The sequence below is a fragment of the Diadema antillarum genome, unplaced genomic scaffold (assembly GCF_040938485.1).
Source record: "Diadema antillarum isolate AM-2024a unplaced genomic scaffold, OU_Dant_1.0 seq00000248_RagTag, whole genome shotgun sequence".
Taxonomy (NCBI): Eukaryota; Metazoa; Echinodermata; class Echinoidea; order Diadematoida; family Diadematidae; genus Diadema; species Diadema antillarum.
The window spans coordinates 1,815,370-1,821,369 of NW_027271292.1; positions in this window are offsets into that span (position 1 = coordinate 1,815,370).

The following is a 6,000-nucleotide window of genomic DNA, read 5'->3' on the forward strand; positions in this document are numbered from 1 at the left end:
TCTGAAAAAAAAAAATGTGTGCAAATTTTGCAGAAGATGTACATGTCAAAGTGCCTGTTGTTCTGTAAAAGACAGTGAAGTATTTCATTATTACATGTCTAGTGCACTTTTTTGATTTTTTGTGTCTTATTTATAGGACAAATTCACACCTGGCTTCATAATTCTCACGAATGTATACATCTCTTATCAGGAATCATTCTCACGCTGAATATACAATTCAATATGTGTGCACCGTTTGTGCCTTTCAACTAAAAGTGGAATTAGCAGGCTGACTTACTCATATAATGTACATTTCTATGTTATTAGATCATGCTAAGGGCTCATTTTTATCAGAAAATGCAGAAAATGACAACTCCAAATATGTGTGTGCTATTTATGATATATGGTTTAATCTGGGGGGCGTTTCATCAACGAGTTCGTCGGAGGTTTTCACCGACAAATTTGCTATCAGCCAATCAGACGCATTGGATATCAGTAGCTTTTAACAGTTGTCGGTGTAAATCACCGACAAAAAGAGTCATGAAACACCCCCCTGATCTGTCCTTTCTGGTACCAATAACTGAAGACTACTGTATACGCCGTTATTTTCGCGTACAGATATTTTCGCGAATGACGAGGTCATAGACATTTTCGTGAGGTGTTGTTTTCGCGAATCGACACCGATGCTTACGTTAATGCTCTATCAACAACGCGCATGGAGACAATTTCGCGTGTTGTTAAATTCGCGATCCAACTGCAATTCGCGAAATTCGCGAAAATTAAACTCTCGCGAAAATAACGGCATATACAGTATTTTAAAGTCCTGCATTTCAAGCAGTTTATTGCGTCAGGTCCTACATACCACAGGTATTAAATAAGATATGTAAAGTAGATTAAAGTATGACTTTGCTTCTCAACAGAAAAGTGAAGAAAATCATCTTCTGTTGTAATGGGCGACCAAGCAAATTGACCACAAATGTATGATGTTAATTTTATTGGGTAGCCTTCTTGTGAATGGTGTAGGCAGCCGTGTGTAAGTGTGGTACTTAGTAATGTTTTTTCTCTTTTTTTTTTCTTTTTTTTTGGGGGGGGGGGTTCTGTTAAGCAATGGAAAGGATTGAACTTTATGGTGTAGTGGACTGTAAAACCATCTATTTCTTCTCGAGGAGCCATAATTCAGGAAAGTAAAATGCAAGCACATCTTTTGGTCTACACAATCCAGTACATGTAATATACTTACAATTTTCTTTTTATGGTCGAAAATTTGCAAGTTTCATGCTATGAATGTTTCTGGTTTTACAGTATTACCTCATTTCTTTCAAAGCAGTAGAAAAGGAGTTAACTGTATGGTATGTTATTCCAATTAGATCAGTGCCATGGGTTAATTCATGCATTCACATACGACCAATTACCAAGCTCGTATGCCGTGTACAGATAGAACTGGAGCATGTTAGTGTTGCACTGAATACAGAGCTTATCCTCTGAAGCAAGGTTTACAGCTCCCAGGAACTTAACACAGGGTAGTACACACAGGGTACGTTTCCCTTTCATTTCAGTGGCTAAAAACACATACCACATAAACCACTTAACATGTGTATCAGTATCTCCAAGTGGTTAATATCTTTTCTTTCATATAAATCAATCTTTACCTCACTCAAGGTTAACAGGGCCAAGAATAGCACAGGATACTTAAAACTCGGTAATCATTGTTGTTGATATTAATTTCCTCACCTACCATTGTTAAGGGTAACGAACATGCAGTGCAGATGTGATACTGTGTACTTGCGTATATGTATATATTTATATTGTGAAAGTGAAAAAGCCCACACTAGAAACTGTCACTGCTGCCTTTGTTGCTTTCAACTCAAGCAAACACTACTCATACACAGACTGCAATGTAATCATGCAAAATCAACCGTTTTGTTTGAAAATGTCTGTATTGTTGGCACATGCTGTCATATGTTTGAGAGCGAGCTTAGAGGAGGCAAGAATGCACAGATATGTATTTATTTCATTTGAGGGCTATTTACTGGGTTTTCTTTTATACTCTTTTTCAGTGTCAGAAAGAGGAGTACACTGACTTTAAATTCTTACAATTTTAATAGATATCCTTTCATAGTAATTTGGTTCTTTCTGTTTTTTCCAGATTAATCAATTGTAACGCAAATAGCAAGTATGTGCGATTTGACTAACGAGCTTATATTACACATGTACAGAGAATTTGTGGTGTAAAGCTTTAAAATGAGCAACTCTGCATTTAAAAAGTTGAAGGTGAAAATGTGTAAGTTTCATAAGACATTGTGTTGATGAGCTTGAGGAGATTTCATGCCACCGTGCCTGAAAAGCTTGGTTGGTAAGATGAATTTCAAGCTAAGAATATCAGGTGTATCTATTTTATCATGATAAGTGAATGCAGAAGTGGAATTGGGCAGAAATGCTTCATTTCAATGCTGAGATTTATTCCACAAGCTGTTTGTGAAATATATATTTATTATTTTTATTGTACAGGGTCCTAGAAATGGAGTGCAATTTCAATAAAAAAGACGCAAACAACAAATCAGCCTTCATGATAATATCTCTTGTTAATTGTGTCTGTAAGTCCAACACCTATGAGAATTTGTACTGAAATTAGAACCGATACTTGTCAAGTATCAGTGACTTCTTTATTGACATCTTCCTCCCATGATTATCAAAAGCAGAGGCAAAATTTACTACAGTTTACGTTGTATAACAGAAGACATGAATGTTTATGAAATGGACAATGCAGCAAAATATCCATACCTCACAACCTTTCCATTACAGTATGATGCATCCTCAATCATTAAATCTGGACCCTTATAATGATTTCTCGCTGCACGTAATAACTCCATACCCTAATTCTGTAAAGACAGTGCCACATCTCAGTCCTATGATGCTAGGGAGGGACTATGGCACTATTATAACTGTTAACTCTTTCAATGATAAACAAAAAACAAAACAAAACAAGACAAATCAAATACATTTTTCACAACTAGAGCATCACAACTGTTATAAATAAAGACATTGGTCCATGTGTATGATCATTAAGGACAGACAATATCAAATTTGGCTAGTTTCTACTATGCCACTCTCTAGAAAGAGTACTGAGGGCAACACAGGATTAATTCATGTCCAGTAAATGGGTAATGGATGCAGCCTGCTTCCCTGACTTGTACTCCTCTTGGCAAATTATAAACAACTAAGCTCCAGATTTTGTAACATTATTAACATGTATCCTTACTAATGCAACTAGAAAAGCACTCGGAGAGCACAGACCTCTGCCAAGCCAGCAACTCATTCGCATTCATTCGCGCATGCAATTTCCGAATATAGAAGCCTTCTGTTTACATCATCAGCTTCCAGCTGCATGGTGCCTTGTCCAAGCAGAGCACGCGCTTTAGTACGCATATGTAAACCTCCAGTACAAGCAGCTTGAACACCCAAGTTTATTGGCCTTATATACTACAAGATCAAAATTCCTTCAATAAAATACAAACACAAACAAACCTGTAAAGGTTTATCTGCTTCCACACCTGCCTGTCTGGATCCTACACATGCAGTTTCATTCTCTTACATGTACTACTAAAAAGCAAACTAAAGTGCTCAAACTTTATCAAATATACAATTTCAAAAGAAAGGGTGAACCTTTTTGTGCATACAAACATACATAAAAGCATTACCCTGTATCTAACATCCTTTAATTGTTCTGGAACTACGTGTGCTTTACAAAGTTAATTGTCAGAGTTGATGCTCAAGGTGATGTCGGATCTCTCTGCAAGTGTGACATGAAGCAACCCTTCTTGGATTCAGTGAAGGAGATACTATATTCCTTCACTGTCCTCAGCGAAATTAAAGACTGGTATTTTGTCAAACAATACATGGCCTTATAGTAAATCGTGAACTTGGGACCTAACTTGGCCCTGAAATTTCTGGATCTCAGTGGAGAACAAACAAAATGAAAAAAGTTTGTTTTTATCAATCTCACAAATCTTGAGGGTTGTGGTAATCAGTGGAGAAACTCAAGATCCATTTTCCTTTCCCGAGTTTCCTACCAAATTTGTCTAGTAGCTACCTGTGCATTTTTTTTAAATAAAAGCATTCAGAGATTAATGCACTATGCAAAAACGAATGACAGCTGCCAAATGATTAACTATCATAGCAGTTCACAAAGTCTCTCAATAAGATACGTCCATGTACACAAGTTTGGGGCTAGAAACAATAATACATGTACTTGAATAAATTATTTGAAAAGACAGACTTCTGAATTAGTGTTATAGAATATATCCCTGAGAAAGAAAAGTGAATTTGAAGAGCAGTCACCTTCTCCAAACCACTGAGCCCATCTCGAAACCACTGAGCCTAGAACCCTAGTCTCATTCTCATCATACGAAAATAACATCCAGTTCACCACCAGTAGCCTCTTTTCAAGTGTAGAGCCCTGCCATAATCCTCTCAAGAACTCACTCGAGGAAAAAAAAAAAATCGTAGGGTGGAACTTTTCACGCATTTTGCACAGCATGAAGATGGCGTGAAATAAAGGAGTGCGAAATTTTACTTGTTATATGTAACATTATTCTATATCTTTGATTTCAAGGTAGGTACACTGTAAAGGTATAGCTGTTATGTTGTTTGTAGTCTTCCTCATGCTTGCTAGTCCTGTAGCATGAGTGACATTGCTGTCGTAATGAGGACCAGTTACCCTTTACTGTAGTTTGTACTGCCAAAATAAGACCAAAAGACCTGGAACGTTATGTTCTGTGCAGAACACTTTCTTGATATCTAGGACACAAGTATATAAGGGTTAGAAAATTGTTGACATGCTGATAAGCTGTGCCTGTGAATGCAATGCTGTGAATACTATAGTATGGGCAGGGCAGACATTCTGCACACTAATAGTTTGATGTAAAGAATATAGAGATTTGGATAAGACCTTTGGTTATGTGTTAAAAAAAAAAGTGTAGTTCACCTTAAGTTTGCTCACAGCACTGGAATAATGCCCACTTTCTGATCATAAATAAAATAGGTGAAATAGATTTGGTGGCATAGCAAAGGTGGAGTTATCTCATCTACAAAAAAAAAAAAAACACTGCAGAGGTAATCATATTCTGTATGACACACAAAACAAGAGGAAAAGGCGGAACATTACTAATAATACACAATACAAGAACAAAGAGTGACTTTAAGAGATACAGTTAAACTCGCCTAAGTCGACATCGCATATGTCGAATAATCGCGCAAGTCGATGATTTTAAAAAGTCCCGATTTTTCCCCATTGACTTACGTGTAATAATTCACTCACAAGTCGAATTTTGTAAGTCGAATACTCGCCTAAGTCGATGAAATTCCAAGAACACTTTCATGGAAAAACCATTAAATTCACTGTGCCTAAGTCGAATAAGATTTTATTGTGCAATAAATCACTGTCCAAATCATGAGACGCCAGTTTTTGTTTACATAAGAACTAGCCCGACCAGACAGGTGACAAAAAAAAAATGATCTAAAGTATCAAAATTCAAAGCGATCGCATGCGTTTGTTGAACTCTCTTCGTGTTTGGAGGTCCGCTGGTACAGCCCTGTCGCGCTAGCGCTACGTACGTACAGCGACTGGGCTGTGTATAGTTGTGCGTACAGCGACTTGGGCTGTGTATAGTCTGTGTATTTCGTATGTTTGCAGTCTGCGCTGTGCAGTGGATGGATGAAGCTGCTGAGTTTTCAAAGCGGAAAGTAGGGGGAAAGTTACGGGCACGGGTAAATCAGAATTACACCTCTACACGCATTTCAAGCCACGGTATGGTAAACTGGAATCAATCACTGCTCAAATATCGTTCATATTCACTTCCCCAAGGTTTAACAAGGGTGTAAAGTAATCGGACCTGTGCCAATGCTAATGCACTGTCCATGCAAAGTTAGCCGCGGCCCTGCCGGGCGACCCGTGCTGCGGCACACCTCTCCAGCTCTCGGCTCCAGAGTAGACAACATACATGTACAGTTTATACATAATGT